Source organism: Somniosus microcephalus, chromosome 5 (genome assembly GCF_052327205.1).
Source record: "Somniosus microcephalus isolate GS21.2 chromosome 5, FLI_Smic_1.0, whole genome shotgun sequence".
NCBI classification, from domain to species: domain Eukaryota; kingdom Metazoa; phylum Chordata; class Chondrichthyes; order Squaliformes; family Somniosidae; genus Somniosus; species Somniosus microcephalus.
In genome coordinates, this window is record NC_140991.1 from 87,539,060 (window position 1) to 87,547,661 (window position 8,602).

Sequence of the window (8,602 nt, forward strand, 5' to 3'; positions counted from 1 at the left end):
ATATTGTGTGCAGTTTTGGTCACCTTATCTGAGGAAGGATGTTCTTGCCATGTAGGGAGTGCAGCGAAGATTCACCAGACTGACACCTGGGATGGCAGGGATGACGTATGAAGAGAGATTGTGTTGATTAGGCTTATATTCGCTAGCGTTTAGAAGAATGAGAGGGGCTACTCATTGAAACTTATGAAATTCTAACAGGACTAGACAGACTAGATGCAGGAAGGATGTTACCGATGGCGGGGGAGTCCAGAACCAGGGGTTACAATCTAAGGATAAGGGGTAAGCCATTTAGGACTGAGATGAGGAGGAATTTCTTCACCCAGGGAGTGGTGAACCTGTGGAATTCTCTACCACAGAAGGCAGTTGAGGCCAACCTATTAAATATATTCAAGAAGGTGTTAGATATTTCTTAAGGCTAAAGGTATCAAGGGATATGGGGAGAAAGCAGAGACAGGGTACTGAATTTGGATGATCAGCCATGATTTCATTAAATAGCGGAACAGGCTCGAGGGGCTGAATGGCCTACTCCTGCTCCTATCTTCTATGTTTCTATGTAATTGCCTTCTGCACCTTTAAAAAATGGGAAAAGTGCTTCAGCACTAACAAATTGCTCAGCAAGCCAGGGAAGGGTCTCGTACACAACACTCCATCTTTCTGGAGGGGGGTCAACACTGAAGAGATGTCCTCTACCCACAGGGGCCAGGAGGCCCTCCAGAAAGAAGGATGTGAAACCAAATCAGTGAGGCCATCACTGCCAGCTGTGTTGCCCTTACGACCTGGCTCCAGTGCCCAAAGAAGCTTCATGACCTCAGACCAGTGGCCAAGGTCAGTGAATGCATCTTTGAAAGCCATCTCTTACCAACCGCACCACTAGCCTCACACACTTCTCAATGCATGACTCCACCCCCCCCAACCACCACCAACCACTCACCTAACAACAATCTGTAACAAACACAAAGCACACCCAAGAAATGCAGCCTGCCCAGCCAGTGGTTGAACAAGAAGAGGGCGAAGAGAGTGAAGAAGAAGAAACACCATTCCTCGATTTCACACTCCCTACCACCAGCACCTCAAAGTCGACCAGCAAAGCCATGTGCAGTGTCCCCAACTGAAAGTCAGCAGCCTTCCACCAGCCATGCTGCAGCCACTGAGGTAGCACTGGATGATATCAGTAGGATAGGCAAAGTCACACACAAGACATTCACTAAGGGAATGCATAAGGGTGATGAGTTGAATTCTTGATGTCATTTTGGATGGATAGATGTATAAAGTTGGATTGGAAAGTTTGCTTTGTGGTGGCTTTTATTTCAGAATTGTAGCCAAGAGGACGGTATGATGGTCAGTAACAGAGGGAAGGTAAGGTGTGAGACAAATGATGAAAGGGGAATTGGGGTTGTGGTTACTGATACTGCAGGCAGATGATTCCATTCTGGATATCCCAGCTAGAAAGGGGCTGTCTGCATTGTATCCTTCCTTTTGCTTCCTCCTCTTCTGCGTCTTCCTCTTCTGCGCCTTCCTCTTCTGCGTCTTCCTCTTCTCTCTGCGAGCTGATGCTGTAAATTTAAAATAAAAGCATAAAATGCTGGCAATACTCAGCAGATCAGGTAACATCTCGACCTGAGACGTGAACTCTGTTTCTCTCTCCATGGATGCTGCTGACCTGTTGAGTATTTCCAGCATTTTATGTCTTCTCGGAGGCCTTCTTTTACCATCCAAGGCCTTGCAAACGTCCAGTAGCAATTCCATCACACTTAAAAAAAACTTTTAACATGTATTGCACCAAGCTACTACTTAAATAACATTTTTAAAAATCCAGTCCAAAAGCTTAAATGCAAACTTACCTGAAAGATGTGTGTGTCATATTAAGAAGTGCTGACAGTGACTTGCTCAGTCTGCTGCACGCTCGCTTTTCAGAGCAAACTTAGGACTCAGTGCTAAGGTCCAAGAAGCAGAGCGTTAAGTCAGTGTGCTCTCCATATTTGCATCTCCAGGGCCAGCGCTGCTATTGGCAGCACTAAGGCCCTCACCAAAATGGTGGCGGCCAAGTCCTCCATCAGAGAAGGGCATTAGCGGGGCAGCCGCCATTTTTACCAGAATTGCGGCAATAACTCGTGGTGGTAAGTACCCCAATTTATGGGCCTTTAAAACCAATAAAGTACATTTGAAGTATAATCACTGTTGTAATGTAGGAAATGCGGCATCCCATTTGTGCACAGCAAGTGTCCACAAACAGCAATGAAACAAATGACCAGATCATCTATTTTAGGTGTTGGTTGAGGGATAAACTTTGGCCAGGACACCGGGGGAACTCCCCTGCTCGTCATCAAATAGTGCCTTCCAATCATTTATGGCCACCTGAGAGGGCAAACAGAGTCAGTTTATCATTTCATCCGAAAGACTGCACCTCTAGCACTCCTTCAATACTGCACTGAAGTGTCAGCCTGGATTATGTGATCGAGTCTCTGGAGTGGGAATTGAACCCAGAACCTCTGACGTGAGAGTGCTACCACTGAGCCACTTCTTCAACTATTCGAAGACTGCTCCTCAACACCTAGCTCCAGTTCAGTCCCATGCTCCTGATCTTTGGCCACCCAGTTCGGAGTGGGACAGTCAAGTCAGAGGACCTCTTCATGGTGTGCTCCTGGGCCTGGCCAAGGTCATAGAGTCATAGGGCTCGATTTTGCCAGGCCCGAGGAGGCGGGATTGGAGGCGTGTGAGGTGGTAAAATCACAAAAAATGGCGTGCGGGCCCGATCCCGCCTCCATCCCGCCTCCGAGCAATTTTCCCACATGCGAGTTTTCTGACCCCATTTCCATCCCGCCCCCAAGAGGCGGGATAGACCCTTAAAGCCTTTAACAACCACTTAATTGCCTCTATAATCCCATTTTGAGAGGCCTTTCTGATTTTCCCACTTTTCCCATGTGCTGCACGCCTCCTCTGGAACACGACAGTGAAACCTGGCAGCATCACAAGTGGATTGCTTACTAACAGCTGCAGCTCCACCATTAAAAAGGAGTTTTCACCAATCATCATTTGCAGGTGGCAGAACTTTGTTGTCTCAGGTCTGGGGGAACTTTTAGCAGGCATACTCATTGTTGTGGAAGTTTGGAGCCTGACACCCATCTCTAGTGTGACCTCCTGGGAAACCCCTCTCCCCATCTTGAATGAGCGCTTCCTCAACTGAGGTATATACCAGAAGAATGGGGACTATTTATTTCCTTTCCTCTTGGACATCAGATTCGGACGAAGACCAGCTGTGGCAGCAGCAGAACCCTGACCAACAGCAGCACCAACTGCAGGAGCAACAGCAGGAGCTCCAAGCTGCTGCTCACCCACCTGAAGCTGCACAGGCCAGAAGGCGCCAGCGCATGGAAGCCCGTCGGCGCAGGAGATACCCCCAAAACAGGGTCTACAGACAGAGGATCATCTACCTCAACATGACTGAGCAGCAGTGCCAAAGGAGGCGCCGACATTCACGAGACGTAATGGGTGACATCTGCGCAATGCTGCAGCAAGACCTGGAGCCCAGAGGAGCAGGTGGACACCCCTTACCAGTGGCCATCAAAGTCACCACCGCACTCAACCATTTTGCTTCAGGCTCATTCCAGGGATCAGCAGCAGACATCAGCGGCGTCTCCCAGGCGGCCGCACACACTTGCATCATGCAGGTAACCGATGCCCTCTTTGCCATCGCGCACAATTACATCAATTTCTCCAAGGATCAAGCCAGTGTAACTGCGCGTGCGGTTGGGTTCGACAATCTGGCAGGCTTTCCAAGGGTGCAGGGCATCGTTGACTCACACATGTGGCCCTTAAGGCACCCCATCACAAACCAGGTATTTTTGTCAACCGCAGGGGCTTCCACTCCCTCAACGTACAGCTGGTATGTGACCACAAGAAGGAAATTTTGCATGTTTGTGCCAAGTACCTTGGCAGTTGCCATGACTCCTTCATCCTGCGCCGGTCTAGTGGGACTCCGCTCTTCAGTCCGCCAGACCAACTTTTTGGATGGCTACTTGGAGACAAGGGCTATCCCCTGAAGACGTGGCTAATGATGCCATTGAGGAGCCCATCCACCGAAGCTGAGGAATGCTACAACTCCAGCCACATTTCCACCAGATCCATAAATGAACAAACCATCGGCTTGCTGAAGATGCACTTCAGATGCCTTGATAGATCAGGTGGAGCCCTGCAGTACTCAGCAGCCAGGGTTTCCAGAATGGTCGTGGTTTGCTGTGCACTTCACAACATGGCACAGCATCATGGCTTGCAGATGCCTGAGGAACAAGTGGCTCATCACATAGCCTCAGGTGAGGAGGAGGACGAGGAGGAGAGCGACAACGAACAGCTTGCAGAGGCGCATCAACCAGCGGCAGCAGCATGCGAGCACATTGCTGCCCGGGATGCAAGTCACGCACTCATCTTGGCCAGATTTGCTTAGCCTGCACAATCAAACACTTTTGCCTCGCACCTTCTTATCAGACCATTGACAATGGCCAAGAACCTGCGGATTCCTATCACTCTGACCGCCATACTGACAATTGCAAGTCATCCTAAGCCCTCAATGTGGAAGTCCTATTAGCGAAATGACACACGCCACAACTGCAACAGTTTGCCATCAGAATTTTTAATGACAATAACCAACTGATGGCTCTTCAAAATTAAACATAACATTACACCCAAGTGACTACCCTTGTGACTACTTGTGCAGTATCTTCCTCTTACGCGTGCTCCTACGTGGTGCTTCCCCTGTGGCTTCAGCAGATATGGAGGCCCCTTGCTCACACTTTTGCTGCTCCTGTCTCGACACCTTTGGCGGGCGTCCTCTGGGGTTGCGAACCTGTGAGGGCTTGGCAACAGTCTGCTGCTCCTGCGGCTGTGCAGGGGTTGAGACACCGATCTCAGTTGGGTGGGGACTCTGGTGGGGCTCTGACCGAGGGCTTTGCAGTGGCATGGTCGTGTGAGCGCTTGGAGAGGAGCCCCTACTTATTTGTTGTCTGCCACCAACATCCCTCTCATGGGTCAGCCCCACTTCAGAGCTAGCAAGTGGCTTGACAGCACCTTGCTGCACTTCAGGGGGGCCATGAGGACCCGTTTCTGTACTGGAAGTCCTATTCCTGAGGACTTGCATGAAGGTCTGGTTTGTTTGCTTAATAGCTGACCATCGCTCCTCAAGAGATGTCAGTCTATTCTGAACAATTACCATGTTTTCCATACCCTGGCGACTAAGCTCCTCCATGGATGTAGCCATCCTCTCCTCTACCGTAGCCATCTTCTCCTCTACGGTAGTCAGCCTTACCATGGAGGTAGCCATCCTTTCCACGGAGGTTGCAATCCTTCATGATGTGTTCATGCGCCAAAGCCTCCACAAAGGCTCTGCTCATGTTAGTGTTGGACTCCTCCATTCGCTCCACACTCGCAGCGACCCTGGAGACAAAACCTGCCAGAGACTCCTGTACCTGTTCCTGGAGTTCCAGCACCGCTCTCCTTCTGGATGGACCCGGAGGCACAGGGTCGACATGCAGCGAAGCTGAGCTGGGAGCGTCCTGCGCCCTCCGACGAGGACTCTCCACTGCTGTCCCATTCTCCATCATCTGCTGATGCTCACTTGTGAGCTGTGATACACCAGGTGACAACTGTACTCTATGTCTTGAAGGTCCCACTGAGGTGTGAGTGTCTGCACTGGTGATGTGTGTGCTTAATTCTGTCTGGAAGCTCAGGCGCTTCCTCCTGGACAGTGGGGACGGGGGCTGTCGTTGGTCCTGTGGGGGAGCAAAGGAAAGAGTTAGAGATGTGAGGTCAAGATTACATGCACATTGAATAGTGCAGATGATCATAAGTCAAACTGTTAGAGCATCAGATTCATTATCAGTGACTCATGCAATGTCAATGAGAGAGATGCCAAACTATTCTGTCACCAGCTTGCTTTGATGTGCCTGTCTCTCCGTCCCCCACTTGGGAATCCTCCTCGATCCCGGCAATTTCCAGGGCCGCCTCCTCCGAGGTGGTGAGCTGGGCTACTGAGGGTGGCTCTCCTCCTGTCCTTGCTCTTTCCCTCTTATTGTGGGCTCTCTTTTCCTGCAATGAGGGACACAAGTGGAGTTTGAGTGAGAATGAAGGAGTGAGTGTAGAGATTCCATAGCATAGAAGCTTAGAAGGAGACAAAGGGCCCTCCCTGTGTTGTAAGTTGCCAGTGCATCAAAGTGATAGAGAGTGTGAGGGCTGCATGGTCGAATAGTTAAGTGAATGTGACCATAGAGAGAGAGGGAATGGGAAAGGGTGCAGGGATGTAAGTGTCAAGTGGGATGTGGAGGAAGCGGTTGGCAAAGTTGAGTGCTGGTGAGGAGAGGTGATGGGGATCAGATTGAGGGTGATGGGAAAGTCATGCTCATTTTTCCTGTGCGCAGAAGGTCATGAAACCTTTTCCTGCACTGCAGCCAGGTTCTGCGGCTCAGTGAAATGGAGTTGACCTCCTGGGCCACTTGCATCCACACAGCTTTAGTCTGCCGGGGAGGATTCTTCCGCCCTGAGGAAGGGAAGAGCACCTCCTTATTTGCTCTTGCTCCCTCCACCAGAGCTTGCAGGGCAGCATCATCGAACCGTGGAGCACATTTTGGCCTACTGCTGGACATAGTTGCTGAATGAAGCGATCACAGCAATGGGCATAAAGTTTGCAGTCTCCAGAAGAAGCAAGGTTGCTTGCAGGCCTTAAATCCAGCAGCTTGGATGACGTCATCGGAGGCGACTTTCAGGATGGAAAGACTAATTGGGCCAGGGGTTCCCACACGCTGGAAATCAATTGCCCAATTAGGGGAAAATCGCACTTTTTCCCACATCACACTGGAGTCGGGTTCAGGACTCGAAAAACACCTGACATGCCCCCAGCCCGCCGCAATGGCGATCGAGCCCATAGAGCCATAACAGCACAGAAGGAGGCCATTCGGCCCATTGAGTCTGTGTCAGCTCTCTGTAGAGCAATCCAGTCAGTCCCATTCCCCCGCTCTATCCCCGTAGCCCTGCAAGTTTATTTCCCTCAAATGCCTATCCAGTCTACCCTCGAAAACATTGAGTGTGTCCGCTTCCACCACTTCCGTCGGCAGCGAGTTCCAGGTCCTCACCACTCGCTGCATAAAAAGTTTTTCCTCACATCCCCCCTGTATCTCTTGCCCAAAACCTTAAATCTGTGTCTCCTAGTCCTTGTGGGAACAGCCTTTCCCCGTCTAGCCTATCCAAACCTGTCATAATCTTGTACACCTCTATCAAATCACCCCGCAACCTCCTTTGCTCTAATGAAAACAAATCCAGCTTCTCCAACCTGCCCTTGTAGCTAAGATCCCCCATCCCCGGAACCATTCTGGTAAATCTGCTCTGCACCCTCTCAAGGGCCTTCACATCCTTCCTAAAGTGTGGTGAGCAGAACTGGATGCAATACTCGAGTTGTGGTCTAACCAGCGCTTTATAAAGGTTCAGCATAACTTCTCTAATTTTGTACTCAATACCTCTATTTATGAAGCCCAAGATCCCATATGCTTTGCTAACCACTCTCTCAATGGGCTGGATTTTCTCAGCCCCGAGGAGGCAAGCATGGAGGCGGGACTGCCGGTAAAGTTGCAGAAAGTGGGGGCGGATGGCAAACCTGCCCCCATCCCGCCTCCGTGCCCTTTTGCCAGGAGGTGGGAAGATGTGTTGCTTCGGGTCCTGTCTCCTGGAGGCGGGAAAGGGATTAAATCCTTTTAACTGCCTGTTAACAGGTAGTTAACAGGCAGAAAAAAAGATTAGTCCCATTTTGCCTTTTCAGGTGAAGACTTCCCAACCTCGGAGAACCCCGCCGGGTTGGAGGAGTCGAGTAAGAGGTCTGCGGGGGTCGGAGGGGCCTGAAAGTAAGATGTAGAGGTGAGTGATGGGTGCAAGTGTGGAGTGGTAAGTAAGTAAGGTGACTGTTAAGTGTTAAAAAATGCTCACTTACCTTGGTTGCTGCCTACAGCCTTCATCCGTTCTGGATCGGGAGTCCCGACATCTTCCTTGTAGTTTTCACAGACTGGCTGTTGGATCCTCTGAACCAACAGTCATCTGAAATCTATAAAGTAGAAATGTTTGATGAGTCCTGAACACAAGGGCTTATCAAACTACAGAGAATGTCAGTGTTTGACAGCTTCACAGAGCTGCCAAACGCTGACATTTCTTCTTTCAAGAAGTCTTGACAGATAGCACGTCAGACGTTGACGTGCTCTGTCAGTGACTTCCCCCTAATTGGCCTGCTGAGCCCGCAGGGCGGGCTTAACTAGGTCAATCAGGGGAAAATCCCGCTGGTTGGCCAGAAGATGATGGAGGCGGGGCATAGACCCGACAAGCAGCAGTCCCACCTCCAACTCATCTCCATTCACTAAATCCAGCCTAATATGTCCCGCCATATTCAGGGACCTATGCACATTAACTCCCAGGTCTCTCTGTCCCTGCACACTCTTTAAAACTGTGCCATTAAGTGTATATTGCCATTTACAGTTCCAAGTTGCACCCAGCCTGTGGGGGGTGTTCGCTTTGGCTACTTGCCACCCTTCTGCAGTCTTGTCCGTGCCCGCGAGGCCCTGGAGAAGAAGCACGC